The following is a 21,029-nucleotide window of genomic DNA, read 5'->3' as shown; positions in this document are numbered from 1 at the left end:
TTACATGCCATGGTCTATAACTAGCTAGTTTGATTTTTGTGAGCTCTGTTCTCACGTTTGTTATTTGTGGATCTCGCAGCTGCATCTGTTTCGTGGCTTTGACCACATTTGGTTAGTTACCCTTGTAAACTATTTGCTCACATCTGTTTTGTGGCTTCAACCATGCTTGGTCAGTTACCCTTGTGGACTGTGTATTCACATCTGTTTCATGGCTTTAGTCGTGTCTGGTTAATTATCCCATGGACTATGTGTCCATGTCTGTTATCTATTATGTAAAGTCATCACAAACAAACTAATTTTATTGGATTTGTGAAAAATAAATTTCATTGTTTTTAATTTGGTAGATGTTTCTATTCTTATTTAATTATTTATTTTATTTATTTTACTTGATTTCTTAAAGCCATGTGAAAAATTGTTTATTTATTTAAAAATTTAGTGGTTTAACATTTGTGAAGTTGTCAAGATATTTAAATTCTTGAGTTAGGTGACTCTTTAATTTGTTTACAATTATTTGAAAATATTCATCTATCTCATGACTTGTCATTGGGACGTTATTGACTGAAAATTATTTTGGTATCAGATAGTGTAGCTGACGTTGAACTACCTACTAAACATTGAGAAGTTTGTTATTAACTAGAAGTGGAGGAGCTAAGAATTAAACTTTCTTTTGATGTAAAGTTTTAATTATGAAATTTTATTTTGGTAAACTTATTTTTAGGTGCTCCACATAGTTTATAGCTAGATTCATATTTTGATACATATTTTGTTTGCTGACTGGAAGGAGTTGAGCTCCTAATTAAAATGATCTTTTTTTGTAAAACATTGTATTGTAGAGTTTTTGAGAGATTCTATTTATAGGGAATGTTCTACCAAAATTTCTACAAAAATTTAAAACCTTTATTAATACAAAAATGGTCATGTATGTTATAAATTAATATAAATATAATTATGTTTTAGTAATTAAAAGATCTCTTGATTTAAGGCTTAAGGGATGTGTGATATGGTTTATATCTCATACCAGTCACCCTTTATTTTTGAGGCATGAGACTGGTCATTTTCTAGGAAATCGTGCTCAACTGGGCTCGCCCATTTTTCATTTCTAGAGAAGATATTGTATGTTTTACCTACTACTATGATGATATTAATTGCAACATTATGAATTAGGGAAAAAAACTAGAAAATTATTGTGATTTTATGTGATTTGAACCAAATAACAACCTTTAATTGATATACAATATTAGGTTAAACACATCTTATATATAAAGATGGAGAGAGTACACATGCAATTTCACAAGTAATAAAATACTCCCATTTTTCCAATTTATAAAACAACATTGGAGGTATTGTCTCAAATATAAGATAATCTAATAAAAAAATTTCATTAATAATACTTTTCTAATAATATTTTTTCTTATATTTTCTCTCTAATGTTTTTTTCACAAATAAAATATTAAGTGGAGGATTTTTTTTAAAAAATCTTATATTTTTACTTTGAAAAAATAAAATTGAAAACTATATTTAATATTATAACATTACAAGTATATTATATATGTGTGGGTTTATAATAACAATAAATTAAAATATAGATATAAGTATAAAATAACAATTCATATATTCTTGATATAAAAATAAAATAAAATTATTTAATGCTTTACATATAAAAAAGCAGAGTTCACGTGAAGCTGGTTTACACATATGCTTTGGTAATAAAACTTGTCTCAACGTCTTTATTTCCAAAAAAAAAATTTGACTTGATGTCTTTCACTCCATGCTTTATCACATGATGTGAAGTTTGCTTCAACTTCGCATGTAAAGCCCAAGGACAAGTAGGGTTCACGTTATGAGAATTTACTTTAAACCAATATTTTTATAACTGAACCAGATATTAAATCGAAAAGGTTAGCGGTTCATAGTTTGCATAGTTCAGTTGAGTTGGATTAATAGTTAAACCGGTGACGTAATAATTAAATTTAAAAAATTATATGTGTATATAATAATCTAAATATAAAAAATAAAGATGAAATTGCTACTTAACTTTAAAAAATCAAATATTTTAAATTTATCATGACTTAACAAGCCACATGATATAATTGAATATCAAATGATTAAAAAAATTGGTCATTTTCTAAAAAAATTTGATAAAAAGATAAAAAAGTTTTCTTAAATAATTTAGTTCTTGAAAACCGAATCCAGTTCTTGGCTTGATTCCAATTCCCAGTCCTATTGCCGGTCTGAAATGGCCTAACTTGGCTCAACTCTCAAAATGATTTTCACATATTGATTGAACCAGAATCCAAATCAGTCTGACCATTTGATTCAGTCTGGGTTTTAAATCATTGCTTTGAACTCACTCTTAAAACAGGAGACCCCTCTGGCCCTCTCCCATCTCAATTTCCATCCAAAGTCAAAGCCATGTATGGTGCAGTAGAATTTTGTTCCAGTAACTAGGTTGAGGCTTAAATCTTATTGTTGTAAAGTATCATGGGATTTATTGTTTATCAATAGTGATTTTTATAGTAAACCTCCATCAAATTTTTTTTTTCTTACTTTTTCATGGTTAGGTTTTTTTTAGATTTTTATTTTTATATAATTAAAACAAGTTGAAAGAATGTGAGGATTATGATTAAAAATATAGATGTAAGACTCATAATAAAAATAGATAGTTAATGTGAGATCATGGTAAAAAAGATAGATTTGGACATTTCTTAACCAAGATAAATTATACTACATCTGCTAAAAAAAGATATTTTTAATTGAATTATATCTTAATAGGTTAGTTATTATTTTTAACTAACATTAAATAGCTTCTTAAAATAGTTATGAATATGTTTTTTGAGATTCTGATTATTTTAAAAAGTTTAAACAAATATTATAAAGACTCAAAATATATTTTTATCAAAAAATTAAATGATTTTTTTATAAAATAATCTAAAATAAACAGTCCTAAATTATTTTTTAATTGATTATTCTTAGTCTTTCTCTTTATATTTTCTATTTATTAAATTTCTATACTTTAAAATGAGTTCATTACAATTTTCTCCCCTTTTTTAACATTCCATTATGATTCTTTTAAACTAAATAATGTTTTAATATCCTTGTGCATCGCATGAAGTGTAAAATCTAGTAATTATTTAAATGTCATATTTAGCCACCTCATTATTTAATTATTTACTATTAATATTAATATGAATATTACTAGTATATTAAAAAAACTGTGATTATCTCACTTCAGATTTAATTTATTTATCATTTATAATCTCCCACTTCAATTTTAGTAATGAAAGATGTTGATATTGATATGTTGAATCATACCCGCAGGCACTACAGCATAGGTTAATCTGAAGTTTTTTTATTGACAAACGTTTGTAATTTAGTAATGAAAGATTTTGGTAGAGATTAAATTGATATCATAAAGGCAGTGATAACTGACTACAACATGGGGTAATCAAAAATATTCTTCATTGTTTATATAAATTATTGTTTATATTTTGTTTATACATAATAGAAAGTGTGATGCACGGGAATGTTAATCCACTTTGTTCAAGAAAAATGGCAAGGACAAGAGAAGATGTTAAATTTTTAATTAATTCTTAAAAAAATACAATGAAGAATAACTATATAATTTAATTTTATAGTGATTTCGATTAACTTTTCTATTTTTCCATGACATAGAAAGTTTTCTCAGTTAGAGGATAGAAATAAACAAAAACCTGTTTTGAAAAATATAAACAACGTTTTTTACTTTAGAATTTGTTATCAGGTATGCTAAAATATATACAATAATTTATTATTACACCCATGAAAATTAAAATTTTAAGACATGTTTTGTTTTACAATTTCTTTCTTTCTTCAGCACAATATAAACAATTTGTCTTGTTTTAAAATTTGTTATTCATTATCATTACATAAAAAAATAGGGAAAATGATCATAAAATCCCTTTGAAATATATAAATCATAATTTGGTTTCTCAAAATGTCATAATTTGCTTGAAGTCCTTAGGGATTTTTTTGTCACTAACAAATTTATATAAATTATCAAAATGCCCTTGTTGAAAATAAATGATTCACAAGTTTTGTTTAAATATTCACAATTTTCATTCTTATATTCGCAATAATGTAACAGTAAATCACAATTTCATATGTTAAATTCTTTATTTGCTATTGTTTAACAAGTTTAGATATCCATTACTTTCTCGATCTTTGAGTGGACTGATTGTAGTAATGAAAAACCCTTTCCATTGTAGTATGGCCATATATTTTCTTAGTCTTACTTATCGAGAGGCCTAGTAATATCTCTCACTTAATGTGAGGGATAAATTCCATCTTGACCACTCATATTCATCTACATGAATATCATTAAACTCAATCATAGCTTTTATGATCACCCGATCAAAGGTGACTTTTGACTAGGTCAAAGTTCAGTGGTCATCATGTAGGAATCCATGATGATCTCAGGTTAAAGGGCTTAGTGATACACATGAGATAAGTTTATGTCTTTTACCATGAAACTTTCTCATAGTAGGTCAATCCAATACCTTATACTCTTTCAAGTGCCTATGACTTTAATTTGGAGAAGTCGTAACAAGGTTTCCACAAGTGAACCTGTGGAAGGATCATTGTCGATGCCCCACGAAAGATTGACCGGAGAACTGGTCGGAAAGCCCCCGCGTGGGGCGAGCCCCCCCACACAAGCCGAGGATGCGGCCTCGCTTTGTGCAGGCCCGAGCCCCAGGCATAACAACCAACCTCGACGCCCGAGGCGCTAAGGAAATACAGAGAAGTAGCATGGTACTAGCAGCCCAGAAGCGGAGCCCTTAAAGCTAGTGCCGTGCCTTTTGCCGCTTGCATCTGAAAACGACTCTCAGCAATGGATATCTCAGCTCTCGCATCGATGAAGAATGTAGCAAAATGTGATACTTGGTGTGAATTGCAGAATCCCGTGAACCATTGAGTCTTTGAACTCAAGTTGCGCCCGAAGCCATTAGGTCGAGGGCACGTCTGCCTGGGCGTCACGTAATGTCACCATCGCCTGAAATCGCGCGAGGCAGAAGGTGGCCTCTTGAGAGCCTCGGTTCCTGACAGGCTGAAAGTCGCCCCTCAGCGATGGCCGCCACGGTCGAAGGTAGATGAGATGCCAATCGAGCCCACATGTGCGCGTGCCGTCCCCTGAGTTGGGCCACCAAATCAGTGTCCCTGAATGCGACCCAAAGTCAGGCGGGGCTACCCGCTGAGTTTAAGCATATCAATAAGCAGAGGAAGAGAAACTAACAAGGATTCCCTTAGTAACGATGAGCGAAAATTCTGTGGGTGTCCAAAAATTATGAAACTTGGTAGAGTTCATTATCATATCATGCCTAAAAAGCCTGCAAAAAAATCACGCGAATCGGAGGTCTCTAGGTCCCTCAAAAGGGGCATTGTCACTTGAGCAAAAAGTATGTCTGTTTATGCCAGAGCGGAAAAAGCCCATATTGCTCCTTAGGGGGGGCACCCAGCCTCGGGGGGTCCCACCCTACTTTTTTATAAACCCTCAAGAACCACAAGCGCGCGTTTAGCGCTTAGCGCTTTAGCGCTTTAATGCGTTGCGCGATGCATGTTTAAATATATAATGAAGGTCCGAGCAAGTTTGGACAAAACCCCGGGCAAGCATGTGGCAAATGTTGGCATGGTCCGGGCAAGCGCATGGCATGGTCTGGGCGAGCATGTGGCATGATCCGGGCAAGAGTTAGAAAGTCCTGGAAAGCTCAGGCTCAACCCCGGGCAAGCGTTGTCAAGGTTCGGGCAAAGCCCGTGGCCAGTGTTAGCAAGGTACGGGCATGGGGTAGAAGGTCTGGGGAAGCTCAGGCTCAGCCCCAGGCAAGGGTGGAAGGTCCGGGGATCTCAGGCAAAGCCCCTGGCAACCGTTGGCAAGGTCCAGGCAAAGCCCATGGCCTGTGTTGGGAAGGTCGTCGCAACTGTTGGCAAGCCTCAGGCAAAGCCTGCGGCCAGTGTTGGCATGGTCCGGTCAAACGTGTGGCAAAGGTCTGGGAAAGATTTGAAAGGTTCAGGGAAGCTAGGGCTCAGCCCCGGGCAAGCGTTGGCAAGGTCCGAGCAAAGCCCGTGGCCTGTGTTGGGAAGGTCGTTGTAACTATTGGCAAGCCCCAAGCAACGCCTACGACCAGTGTTGGCATGGTCCAGGCATGTCCGAGTGAGTGTGTGGCAAGGTCCGGGCAAAAGTTGTAAGGTTCGAGAAAGCTCAAGCTCAACCTTGAGTGAGCGTTGGCAAGGTCCAGGCAAAGCCCATGGCCAGTATTAGCATAGTACGGGCATGGGGTGGAAGGTCCGGGAAAGCTCGAGAATAACCCCAAGCAAGCATTTAGCAAGGTCTGAGCAAACCCCGTGGCCAATGTTGGCAAGTTACGAGCAAGGGTTGGAAGCTCCAAGAGAGCTCGGGCCAAACCCTGGGCAAGCGTTGGCAAGATCCGGGCAAAGCCCGTGGCCTGTGTTGGCAAGGTCATCGCAATTATTGGCATGGTCCGGGGAAGGAGGTACAAGGTCCAGCACGTCATGACAGGCCCTTGGCACATCCAAGGCAAGTGATGGCACGTCCGGACCTGCCACAGGCAAGTCCAGGCACGTTCTGGATCGTCCAACCCTGCCACGAGCAAGTCCAACCATGCCCGGGCTTGCCACGAGCAAGTCCTGAAATGTCTCGGCCTGCCCAAGCAAGTCCTGGTACGTTCGGACCTGCCACGGACAAGTCTTGGCACGTCCAGGCCAAGTCCAGGCACGTCCCGGGACATCCAGACCTGCCACAAGCAAGTCCTGGCATGTCCAGGGAAGTCCCGGCACGTCCAAACCTGCCATGGGCAAGTCCGAGCACGTCTTAGTATGTCCAGCCCTGCCATAGGCCAAGCACGTCCGAGCAAGTCCTAACACGTCCAGACCTGCCACGGTCAAGTCCTGGCACGTCCAAGGCACATCCTAGCACGTCCTGGTACGTCTCGACCTACCACGAGCAAGTCCTGGCACATCCGAGGCAAGTCCAGGCACATCCTGGCACGTCCGAGCAAGTCCTGGCACATCCAGAGCAAGTTCTGGCACATCCGAGCAAGTCCTAGCACGTCCAGAGCAAGTTCTGGCACGTCCAGACCTACCACGAGCAAGTCCTGGCAGTGCAAAAAGAGTCCTGCCCATACCAAAATGAAATCTACTCGTTACATTTATGATTTCTCAGTTTTATTAACTCAAACTCATCCCCCTTGATAGGTTTGGGGGTCCGACCGCCGGAGCTGCCGCCTGTGGCGACCCGTAGAGGCCGCACTCTTTGAAGCAATCAAAAAAATCTAAAAAATTCTGTGGGTGTCCAAAAATTATGAAACTTGGCAATTTCATCCTCATATTATGCCTAAGAAGCCTGCAAAAAATTGCGTAAATCGGAGGTCTTTAGGTCCCTCAAAAGGGGCGTTGTTGTTTGAGCAAAAAATATGTCTGTTCATGCCAAAGTGGAAAAAGCCCATATTGCTCTTTAGGGAGGAGCTCCAACCCCCCCTCCCCAGCCAGGTAGGGCCCGGACTTGGCAGTGTAGGTCCCCCATGTATTGATGGGACCCTGGACCCATGCGATCGACAGGCAGCCGGTGGCAACCATCGGCAGCAGCCCTCCGGTGACTTTTTCGACAAACCCTCAAAATCAAACGTGACGCTTGGCGGGTTGTGTGTGTGTGTTAGAGGGTTCGTTGGTGGGTCGTTTGGAGGGCATTTAGTGCACCCACAATCCCTTAGCTTCTTCCGGAGAACCCTTTAATCGATGGTTTGTTTTCTTTCAGGGGTTAGTCGATTGTTGTTAAGGGGCTGCAAAAACTATTTTGGAAAAGATTTGGTTTGCCCTCCCCCTTTTCTGAAGGGGGCTTGGCAAACCGCGACCCCTTCCTTCCATGCACCTTCACGTGCAAGATTCCCCAGTTACGCTAGTGAACAAGCTTGCTTTATAGGCAATTGCCCAGGATTGGTTGGTAAGAAAGAGCGAAGGATAGGCGTGCCCCAGTTTGTGAGGGAAATGATGGGCCTTTCTCGTATTTGATTCCCGTTATATGCATGCGGACAGGCATGAAGGTTGGCATTTCATGGGCCTCCTCCGATTGCTTAGTATGAGGCAAGTCGTGATGGGATTCTTTATCGGGGGGCACTTTGTGGAACTTGCATGCTTGAGTTTCTCCCATCCCAAGTGAGTCCCAGAGATGCGTGCCTAGGCATCTTTCTCTGTCTGCTTGGTGCATGGCTGGTGGCCCCATTCCCCATCGAGCTTGGATAATCCGCTCACATGCTGGCGGGCAATTAGGTAGTGCATCCTCCCGACTATGATATGTCGCACAGGGCCCACCCCTCATGTTGCTTGATAAGCCTGCGTAAGGGCGAATTGCCATGTGCGATGGTGTCCAGGGTTGCATGAGGGGCTAATGTTTTCTATCGTGGCAGATGATCTCGTTGCATCAGATTTGATGGTTTCCTTGAATGTCCCGGCTCGACGTGTTGCTCATGCCTAGCGGTACAGGGCCAGTGCCTCTCGTCCCTTCTATTTGCTCGCCTCGCCTTCCGGGCTCACGGGGAGTGGTTGGCGCGGGGGCGTCGATCCACTTGAACACGCAGGCGTGTGAGTGGTGCTTGGATTTTCCGTGTTGGCTGGCTTCGTGCCCGAGCATCAAATTGCCGAACACGCAATCATCCTCATGTCTCATCCCTTCGAAGCGTTGCGCCTCGGTTTTGATTCGGGGGTGGTTCTTGTGTTGCTTACCGCCACTACAGAAAGCGATGGCTTTGAGAAGGTTCTCCATCCGTTGCCCCTCAAAAGGGCGTCAAAGGACTAGATAGCATTCCTCGTGCTCTCTCGAGCCGCCGACGGTTGATCAGGCCCTTAAGGTCATATGCTATGCTCTCGGACGCGGTGCTCTGGGCAGACGCGGGACGGGTGCCCTCACTTATCCCGGAAGAAGGCTTGATCTCCTAGAGGACCGTCGCGCCTGTATCATTCCCGACGGGCCGGTGCATGGGTAGCGTGTAGCATCACGAAGGTTCGCTACCTGGTTGATCCTGCCAGTAGTCATATGCTTGTCTCAAAGATTAAGCCATGCATGTGTAAGTATGAACTAATTCAGACTGTGAAACTATGAATGGCTCATTAAATCAGTTATAGTTTGTTTGATGGTACCTACTACTCGGATGACCGTAGTAATTCTAGAGCTAATACATGCAACAAACCCTGACTCATGGAAGGGATGCATTTATTGGATAAAAGGCCGATACGAGCTTTGCCCGTTGCTGAGATGATTCATGATAACTCGACGGATCGCACAGCCCCGATGCCGGCGACATATCATTCAAATTTCTGCCGTATCAACTTTCGATGGTAAGATAGTGGCCTATTATGCTGGTAACGGGTGATGGAGAATTAAGGTTCGATTCTAAAGAGGGAGCCTGAGAAACGGTTAACACATCCACGGAAGGCAGCAGATGCACAAATTACCCAATCCTGACACGGAGAGGTAGTGACAATAAATAACAATACCGGGTTCATCGAGTTTGGTAATTAGAATGAGTACAATCTAAATCCCTTAACAAGGATCCATTGGAGGGCAAGTCTGGTGCCAGCAGCCACAGTAATTCCAGCTCCAATAGCGTATATTTAAGTTATTGCAGTTAAAAAGCTCGTAGTTAGACCTTGGGCTGGGTCAATCAGTCCGCCTCCGGTGTGCACCGGTCGACTCGTTCCTTCTGCCGGTGATGCGTTCCTGGCCTTAACTAGCCGGGTCGTGCCTCCGGCGCTGTTACTTTAAAGAAATTAGAGTGCTCAAAGTAAGCTTACGCTCTAGATACATTAGCATGGGATAACATCATAGGATTCTGATCCTATTGTGTTGGCCTTCAAGATCAGAGTAATGATTAATAGGGACAGTCGAGGGCATTCGCATTTCATAGTCAGAGGTGAAATTCTTGAATTTATGAAAGACAAACAACTGTGAAAGCATTTGCCAAGGATGTTTTCATTAATCAAGAACGAAAGTTGGGGGCTTGAAGACGATCAGTTACCGTCCTAATCTTAACCATAAACAATGCCGACCAGGGATCAACAGATGTTGCTTTTAGGACTTTGCTGGCACCTCATGAGAAATCAAAGTTTTTGGGTTTCGGGGGGAGTATGTTCGCAAGGCTGAAACTTAAAGGAATTGACAGAAGGGCACCACCAGGAGTGGAGCTTACGGCTTAATTTGACTCAACACAGGAAACTTATCAGGTCCAGACATAGTAAGGATTGATAGACTGAAAGCTCTTTCTTGATTCTATGGGTCATGGTGCATGGCCGTTCTTAGTTAGTGGAGCGATTTGTCTGGTTAATTCTGTTAACGAACGAGACCTCAGCCTGCTAACTAGCTATGCAGAGGCAACCCTCCGCGACCAGCTTCTTAAAGGGACTGTGGCCGTTCAGGCCAAGGAAGTTAATCATTATAGGTTCTTCAGACATAGGAAACACAGCCTAAGAAAGACGAAAGCTCTAATACCAATGAAAGAATCTAAGGAGGAAAACATACTTTGAGTCGTTAATTTGCACATACGTATGCAAGAATAAAGTTACACCGGTCGAACTCCATTTGAATACACACAGCAAATACACACACTGAGGGAAATGAGTCGCAAGGAAAATGAAAGCGTTCAATTCTTCCTTTCATCCAGAGAACAAAAATTGACTGAAAACTACACCCTTAACCATCTCTTATGGGAACGTGCAGAAGTTTCTCCTTAACCGTTCATGACTCAAATTCAAAGGTTAGAGAATATTACATTTGAGGCCTTGAGTAAATTGCACATTGAACCCAAACATTTCTCATAATCATCACAAGAGCCCCATTCCTCAATTTGAGCTTTTATATGGGCCTGATCCACTAAAGGTGGATAACCCAACATCCATATCCTACCGAAAGTAAATCTCTCTTACTCGCACCATTATAATTGTGTTTAACCCACCTTTCTGTTAGTAGTCTCCATCTAATCGCATCAATAATCTTCTTACTCATCACTTTCTCAATACCCTCTTCTTTTACCTCAACCATATGATTAGACTAATCACATACCTATCAAAATAATTACTAGACTCAACTCTAGTGTAGCAAGGTGTAACATTCTCCTTATTACCCTGGTATTTAGCCAAAACCTCTATGGTAAGTATGGATTAATTCATTTGATAACCAAACTATGTTGTATATTTTAATCAATTATTTCAAGACTAATCTTAGTAGAAAGCAAAAAACAAATCAAAAGTCTATGGTTTAAAATGTTTCAAAACAAGTATATACCATAACATAAAAATTAAGTATAGATTCACATATAGACTTAAACCACAAAATTCAGAACTATAATCTTAAATTAAAATAAAAATTATAGGGGATAGCAATAAAAATACACTTACTATTATCAACACTTTGAATACTATCATATTCACTCCCAATGACATTACCGTGGGCTCCCTCAAATTCTCCTACATGGGAAAACATTCTATAAAATACTTTTCCCATGTTGTGAAAACAATTCCCCTACTCACCCATATAATGTCCATTTACTTAGAAATAAATCATACATTGATTATGATATGAGTCACATTCCATGAGGCAAAAATTAATTCATCATAAAACTATACACACACATCATGCCTAAAGCCAAAGTAAAAAAAGAGGGGGAAAAAAGAAAGGGGTGATTTTCTTACACTGGGATATTTTCTATCATAAAAATCTTTCATTCAAAAAGAAAATTCCAAGTACTTATTTCAAAAAGTTAATTAGCAAATTCAACATCTTAGACTATATTCTTTACCCCATAAAGTCAAATGCTTATTATCAAATGCCATTTACATTTCAAGCTTTTCATCCCTTTTTTTTTTAATAAACCCTAGACTTTTCATTCCTATTTTTTAAATTGCCCGAGAAAGGGGTTGCTTTCATGATTTCAAATTTGGATTTTAGAGTTCAATAATCTTCAAACCCATACATGATCATCTTAAAAAAATAAAAAAAAAAAAGAAATGAAACTTACCTATTCAGTATATGTGCTACTTCTCTAGTATTAATGTGTACTTGCTTCAGCTCAAGCTATTAACTGGGGAAAAAGTTAAATCTTCAATAAAGAAAAAAGAAAAAACACTTCTTTGCCACCCTTTGTGCTTTTTCTCTTTATTTTATAATTAAAAAAATCTTATTTCTTTCTTTCTTTTTTATTCCTCATTAATATTCCTTTTTCTTTCAAATTGTGCTAATTGTCCAAGGGCATCTGGTGGGGGTTGTTACTCTTAAAAATTCCAATATATAAATGATGATGATGATAAAGCATGGCAGGTAGGCTACACCATCCTTTTTAATGCTCGAACCCAACCATTAACTGAGTAGAAAAAGCAACAAACATACTACATTTTAATGTGCTCTTTATCATAAAAGTGACATTGTAAGAAAAACTAGAGGAAACGTTAAAAGATCAAACATAGGCATTTATGTATGGTTTCTTCAATCATTTGCAAACCCCTTGTCAAAATTCAAGTATACAATCTTGTAATCTTAGTCAGGATTCTCGGATCCAAACATAAATAAAATGAAAAGAAATCAAACCACTTTATATTTTCATATATTTTATTATCATCAGTTATTTGAAATTTGATTACAAAACCCAAAGAAGATGATCGGTTATGAAAATAAAGAATGACAAAGAAGGGGGGTTATTATCATAATCACAATCAACTCTCAAAGAATGACAAATAATATCATTAGCAACAGCAAAACACACAAGTAATTTATAAAATCTAACTAATGAACTCTAGATTTCTTCCGCGATCATAGCCGACTTTATAACAATATAAACCACTACTTCCCCTGCATGCTCATTCAATAGATATTGTACGACAGTCACTAACCTTTTCTACCACTGCCTAAAGCACAACATTGCATACAAAATTAAACCAAACCTCATGTTAGTGATATCTTCAAGATAAGGTGGAGAATAATTTGTAATATATGAGGAACATTTTGTGTTCTGATTTTCATCTTGGTCAAAATTTGATGACTGATTTTATACCCTTACACACCCAATGAATAATCGAAGATCAATATAATTAATTAATAATGAAAACCAATGGATCTAGAAAAGAATAAAAGGAATACCCAAAAACCATGTGTGCATGTCTGTATATGTATATAGATAGAGAGAAAGTTCTGGAAAAAAAAATCTCAAACATAATTAAATAAGAGAAGAAAAGGTGAACCTAGCAACTAAATATTCATTTTAAAGTTGACCCCACTCTAGGCCACCAAGGAACAAAACGAAACAGCACATGGCTTGAATAAAACGAATACCACAAAAGCATGTGCGAGTGTGTCTATATATATATATATACACATAGAGATAGAGAGATAGTTTGGATAAACTGATTCATATTATGCTCTATATAGAGGCCACAAAGGAAGAAAATGAAACAGCATATGGCTTTAATAAAAACATCTTGTGAAGTAGAGAAGAACAAAAACAGAAACAAAACACACGACCTTGGCACAAAAAGAAACACGTAAAAACACAGAGACATTTCTGATCGACTTACTATCATTTTCTCCATTGATCGCGTCCTCCAAGTAAAACCAAAAGGGGAACACAATGAAACAGCACGTAATACATATACCTTCATCTGAATCTCTTGCGGAGCTTAGTTGGTCCAATTTCATCATCTTAATCCTCTTCCCGCCTGGTGCTGTACCATTGTAAGTAACTACTGCTAACATATAATTTGCATATTGCTGATTGCTGCCCATATACTTTCGACCGATGCTGAACAAATCAACGCACCAGTTGACAAAACATATAAATATAAAGCAAAATAATTCATTACAAAAAAATAACAAAGCAAGGCAAGGAATGAAAAAGTGTGCACACCTGAATGAACGATTGCCACGAACACCATTGACAGGGGAGGAACGAAAAGATCGCTTATCACGAGTGTTGCCCATTTGACAGAAATCTTTGAGAATGACTGAAATCAACTGAAACACAAGCCGAATCAGCAACCAAGAAATGCAAGGTCGCGAAGTTGAGCACGATACAACCGGAACAAAGAACCCCTTAGCCACAACTTGTGCCGGTGCTGTGTCTGAGAAAATCCAAGTCTTCTATATTGTCTTGGAGGGAAAGATGAATTCGTGGAAGAAAAGAAAGGGGAAGAAATCTGGAAAGCAGAAGCTTCTAGAAAGAAGAAAAAGAATGGAGACAATAAGGCGGCAAATTCAAATCCGAATGAAACAAAACGGAACAGATGGGAGAGGAGCTGAACTGATCGTTTGTCAAGGATATAATAAATGAATAAATAATATAATAAACTAAAACATTGTTATTAATAATTAATAAATAAACTATATACAAATAAATAAGACACCTACCAGTAATATTATGCCATTTCAGAGTTACTGTTGTTTTCACTGTAGAAGTAACAGCAACGGATGAAATTTTACAAAAGGCAAGATATTTTTGGAGGGATATTAGCGTGAGGCCAGTACTTTCGTTTTTTTTGGTTCTTTTTCAGACAAAAGCATGGCTTTATATCCTGAAAATGCATGCTAGTAATTAATACTTATCTTCACTCATGTGACTGTTTCTGTACTTTTTTTATCAATTCTTATTACTCCTTTCAATAAATATTCTCTCATATTCTTTTTGTAAAATATTTTTTAAAAAAAATAATAATAAAATTTTTTTAAAATATATAAACGATAATTTAATCTTTCAAAATGTTAAAATTCTCCTAAAATTTTTAAAAATTTTTCTATCATTAATAAATTTATATAAATTATCAAATTACCCTTATTAATTATTCACAACTTTCAATATTACGACAACAAATAAGTAATTTAATGTGGGTTATGACTGGCTGTTGTATTGTAGTGAATTTAAGAAAGAAAATTGTGAATTATTTATTTTCAACAAAGACACTTTGATAATTTATATAAATTTATTAATGATAAAAAAAGTTTCTAAAAACTTTAGAGAAATTATAACATTTCGAGGGACGAACTTATTATTTATATATTTCAGAAAAATTTTATTACCATTTTTTATATTTTTTATTACAGGATGTTTTCCATTTTTTCACATATCTTATAAAAATATTATTATTTTTCATATTTTTTATTGGGAGGGTGATAGGCTGTATAGAAGGTTTGTAGAAGCCTTATGTATAATATTTTGCGGTAGCAATGAACTCCTGCTGTCCAACAACCACAACAATATCCAATGCCAGATCAAAGAGTTACTTTTTTAAATGGAATGAGAATAAATGGAGATATTACTAATATTAAATTTCAATATGGCCAAGGCATTCTCAGCCATAATGATTTTGGCTATTTTTGAGGTAGTTGCACGGCAACAATTATGATCCTGAATTAGGTATGATAGTATTTATTAAAATTTTACTTTAATGTAATGATATTATAAATAAGAGGAGGGGAAAATGATGATGATAAGTATTTTCTTTATTTGTATTTTATTTCTTAGGTACATAATTTTTATTAATAAATATTATATTAAAAGACGTATAAAATTATTATTTGTCAAATAGGAGACATAGAGTATAAAGATGACCCAATACAGCAAAACTATATTGAGGCCATCCACTTAAATAGAGGGCACTTAATGTTAGAAAGCTTGTGCCCAAGCTCAATACTTCGGCCTCAAGAGAAATAGAAGCTAACTCAAGGACAGAGTAAAAAAGTTACTTTTGATTGTTTATACTTTACACATTATTCAGCATCATATAATATGGAAGTGACGGACAAGAGTAAAAATGTAACTGGTCAATGAGAGGGGGCCATTAAAGTAGTTCATAAGATCTCCTTTATTACAAAGTACTCATTTGGCCAATGAAATCAATAAAGGTTGCTCCTTTCTCTCTTTTTTTCACTAAACAAAATAAAATATTTGAGAACAGGGAGAGGGAGAGTTAAGCAGGAAATGACAGATGACAAGCATTAAAACCTAAATTAAGAAATAAAAGAAGATGATAGAGAGTTTTTAATTTTATTTTTTAAAAAATAAAAATATAAATTTTTAAAAACATCCTTCACTTAATAATATATTTGTGAAGGAGTATAAAAAAAAATATAATGAAAAAATTAATATTAAAAAATATTATTAATAAAATTTTATTTTTATTAAATTATTTTATATTCGAGATATTACCTTCAATATTATTTTATAAAATGGGAAGATAAAGGTATTTTATTATTTGCACACATACATGTGTCCATTACATAACATTACAAGTATATCGTGTGTGCGTGTGTATTTTATAATATTAAATATTAAATAGAGGGAGAAAGAAACACATAAATGTTACAGATGTTAGAGATGCAAAGGGAAAGCATGGCATGGAATAAAAGACAAAATTGTCATTTGTCAAATCAAAAGCAACGGGAGAGACTAGAACAGAGAGACAATACAATACAATAAATCTATGTTGAGACTATCCATTCAAATATAAGGTTGCCTTAATCACAATAAAAATTGTGAAAATAGCAAGCATTACATGTGAACGTGGTAATTATGATAATAACTAATACACAAATTAAAGACCATCACTCTGCTTGGGGTTTTCAAGATTCTCTACATGCCAACAATAGATTTGAATTTAATAACTATACTTAGTACAGATACTGAATGCTTAATCATTAAAATTTAGATCAATAGTTTTAAATTTATACTCCACTTAAAATGATGAATGAGTAAATGTATTTGAATTGTTAATCTAAATTTTAACTATTTAGATGATACAGTCACTTAATATTTATACTAAGTAGAGTCACTTAATGTTTGTACTAAATAAAGTCATTGAATTCAAATCTTGCCAGTATTGATTTTTTCTTATTTCATATGGAGGCAATTGTCCTACTTTGAGCTTGTTTTGGGCTCCTGATCTAATGTACTCCACTTTATGCTTGATTTCTCCCCCATTTCAACTTATGATTTCCACAGACGAGCCAAGACCTTTCAAAACCGAATAGAGTGCTAATATGTAATAGGGCTCTCATTATAGTATATTTTCTTGGGTCACATAATTTACAGTTAAAAGTAATAAGAATTTATTTTAAAATTAATTGATAAAATTTAATAACAAAAAAGTTAAAGTTTTTTCAACAAAAAATAAAATAAAACTAATAACAAAATTCTGCACAATTTTTTTATCCTTATAGTATGTCTAAACATTATATTATTATATTTATCAATTTATATACTATATTTTTTATTATTTACCAAATTTATTATTTTAGGATTAAGGTTTAGAAATAAATAGTAAACGAAACAATAGCAATTAATGAAAAACAAAGATGAAGATAGTGATGAAAAATTTAAAAGACCAAATAGATCAGTCTCTTATTCTGTACAAAGCCTCCTGAATTGCATCAATGTAAAAGTGTGCTTTTTATGGCCTATTTGTAGTTTTTCGCACCTCAAAGAGCTCTGAAGCCTCAAATTTGGTGGTGCACGTCTTTTTTTAAAATCAAATCTGACAGTTCAGATAGTTTAACAGCATCCCGTGTGTGAAAACCACAAGTTCAGGCGTTGTGGAAAGAATTACATTTTTGTTCGAGCGCGGACGAGGGTTGTGGCGGGACAAATTCCAATCCTTGTTTTCGTCTGCGCTCAGATGTATTGACTAGCGTTTCTCTGGTCGCGGATGTATCTTAGCAAGCTTCAATTTTTTGCCCATCTGATTGCAGCTGTATTCTTTTGATGGCATGTCTCCCCTAGTCAAAAGCTTGTTACCTATTTGATATCCTTAGTATGAAATTTTCTATTTTAACCACATTTTTTGGTTCTTTTGCTTTTCTTTCTTGCATTTCTCCCAATATTGAATCCTTTCTTATCACATAGGCATATTGTTATGGTATTGACTAGGGAAGCAAGATCGGATTTTGATGTAGAGCCCATGTTAATAATTATTAAAAAAGAATACCCCATAGGAAGGTGAGTGCGGATTGGATGAAGCCAAGACCAGAGAATTGATTTGCCCGTACAATATTAGCAGCGTGCTTGACTTATTTTAAATTTTTTAATGGGCTCTTCCCATCATGCCATTTCTTCTCGCTAATTGGGAGAAAAGATTTAGTGACCCAATCTCACCTTATTATTTTAAAAAAAATATTGACATGAGATTTTCCTATCTCTTCTCGAATAAGTTTATCAGCTCCAGTAGATGCCTCAGGTAAATATATTTGCTTATCAATGATCATCTCTAAAGCAATTCTAGTTTAGTAAATAATCTAGACAATAAAAAAAATTGCACGAATCAATTCTAAAAGCTCGCCAAGGCTAGAGTATGCATTTCCTTGTATCCTTGTAGAACACCAGTTTTATTGTTCCAATTAAACTAACATCCACAAGCTATAATAAATTAATAACAATAAGATTTTTCTTTAATTATTTTGAGATCAATGTGCATGGTGAATAAAAGTAATTGAAAGTTAACCTTTATTGGTCATAGTCACATTACTTTTTATAGAATATTTTAACATAGTTGAGTCATTTTAATGTTGTGATTTTCTAGAATAGCCCGTTTTGACTTTCCTTCTTTAGCTGCAACATGACCTAGCATACAGGCTCCGTCTTAACGGCTTGCATCTGTACCCCCACTTGTTTGGGTTCTTCATACTGCCTAAGTTACATTGGGCAATACTGATATGGGCTTGTACGTGTCATTTCTGTGTTGCTTTGACCCTTCAACAATTGGTCTTGTGTCCTCTTAGTTATGGATTGGTCCTTTATTTATAATAACAGAGCTCTGGCGATTGCTTCCATGTAATTTGGAACGTTCTCTTGAAAAATCAAGAATTGGCTACACACGATCCACTTCAAAGTGTGTGTTATTATTTAACTGATAGCCTATGTTTCCAAGATATTCATGACTAATGGCCATGCCTTTGCAAGATTTAGGGCCGTTTGAGATTGTGGTCCTATGTACCAACGGTCTAAGGAGTGAGTCCGCAATTGACGAGATTTCGGTGTGCTTATCTGGCTAAGTCTTTCTCTTGAAATCTAGGCTAGTCCTTTTATTTAATTAAGTTGCTGATTGGGCCTGACTCTTTAGTTATTTGGCTCATATGAGGTTATGGCCCTTGATAAGCGACGTTTTGATTTTAGCCCAAATAAATATACATTTTTTTAAATATATCAATTTTTATTGAAAGCAAATCTTGTCTGAAGTGTAATTGGACATAAAACATGAGTCCATCTTTTAATGAAAACTCGCACTTAGTTCATCGTGCTATGAGGGAATAGCTTATCTTATTAGACCCAACCTATTAGTAATGTCTGATTTTAATGAACAAATGACAATAGTTGGTCTTTTCCCAATTTTAAGGAATAAATGAGTGTGTTGTATAATGAGTAGGGGCCTGAAAATGGGAGAATATTAGGAGTGGACCATTGTAGAGAAGAGGGAGGAAAAGTGTAAGCATGCTTGAACACGAGAACGAGTACTCTATCTCTATCTATGCAGTTTTAAATCACAACTTCACATGTTAAATTCTTTATTTGCTGTTGCGTTGTTGTGAATATAAGAAGAAAAATTGTGAATATTTAAACAAAACTTATGAATCATTTATTTTCAATAAGGGCAATTAAGTAATTTATATAAATTCATTAATAATAGAAAAGTCCATAAGAACTTTTAAACAATTATGACATTTTGAGGGACTAAATTATTATTTATATATTTTAGAGGGATTTTATTATCATTTTTTCTTAATTTAATTTCTCGATCACAAAATTCCAGAACATCAGAAGGGGACCCACAGAAGGATTAATAACATTAATTAATTAAAAGTAGAGCATTGTAGAAGCAACTGTTTATCAACAATGAATTGATGAATTTTACAATTATAAATAGAAGAGAAGATGGATGAATAGATGGATGCTTGTGTAGATGTTATGCCTCAAAGTAACTTCAAGCTTAGGCTTCAAAAATCAAAACACTCACCCCATGATAACCCAGTGGAAATCAAAACACTCACCCTATGATAACCCAGTGGACCATAAGCGTGCCTAGCTTGCATAGCACCATATGAGCTAAAAATAATAATAAAAAAACTATTGATTACCCATATATATATATATATATATGTATATCCACTAAACACGTAATGTCTCCCATATCTAAACCAATTCTAGAATCAAAATTTTACTTCATTTTATAGTAATAGATCATATATTTGTATACATTATTATAAATATTTTTAAGATATCTCAAAATATCTCAAAAAAATAGTTAAAATTTATTTTTAATCTATAAAGTATCTCAAAAAATATTGGAGAGCACTTTTAGTATCTTTGATTATTGGAAAATTACACCTAAGTCTAGCAGAAAAGAATTTATTGCCATAGGTCTTATAAAATTCATAAAATATTTTCCAAATTGTAAATGCTCATTTCCAAGTTGTAAATGTGCAACATTTAAGACTTAGAAGTATTTTGTAAATTTTATATTATAAATGCTTGTAGCTAAGTTGTAGATGCATGTGATTTAGAATTTAGAAATATTTTGTGAATTTCATGAGATTTCTATCCAATAAATTCTCCAAGTGTAATTTTCCCTTATTTATTCCCTACCTTTTATCATAAGGCTATGAATAGTTATTGATTTGGATCATTTATGTCATTGTTTATCTTTCATATCTTTTGGATGAATTTCATTTTTTATTGAAAAAGATGTAAAAACTAGAGTCTACTACTCGATACAAATTAGCAAGTAGTAGGCTAAAAGAAAGGTGAAAGTAGAAGACTAAAAGAAAGGTGAGAGTGAGTGATGTGACTAGATTAAGTTGGGAGAGAAAGGAAAGACATGAACCACAAGACTAAGACATAGGCAAAAGACATCTAATGGGGTAAAAGGACACGTGTTTAGAGGAGGGGAAGGAAGACAGCTAAGAATGTGTGGCCTGTAGGGTATAGGAAGTAGTATTTGAATCGAAAGGCTGTAATAGT

General features: G+C 35.8%; 1 non-coding gene across 1 annotated transcript; it reads left to right on the top strand.

Moving 5' to 3' along the window:
* Positions 1–4,856: 4,856 nt before the first annotated feature.
* On the top strand, positions 4,857–5,012 carry LOC129316939 (5.8S ribosomal RNA). Its single transcript, XR_008594865.1, has one exon. It is a non-coding gene; the product is annotated as a 5.8S ribosomal RNA (ribosomal RNA).
* Positions 5,013–21,029: the final 16,017 nt, after the last annotated feature.

The sequence above is a fragment of the Prosopis cineraria genome, unplaced genomic scaffold (assembly GCF_029017545.1).
Source record: "Prosopis cineraria cultivar Desert tree isolate PC_DT_omini unplaced genomic scaffold, ASM2901754v1 PC7, whole genome shotgun sequence".
NCBI classification, from domain to species: Eukaryota; Viridiplantae; Streptophyta; class Magnoliopsida; order Fabales; family Fabaceae; genus Prosopis; species Prosopis cineraria.
The sequence above is the reverse complement of the archived record's forward strand: the minus strand, read 5'-3'. Positions and strand labels throughout refer to the sequence as shown.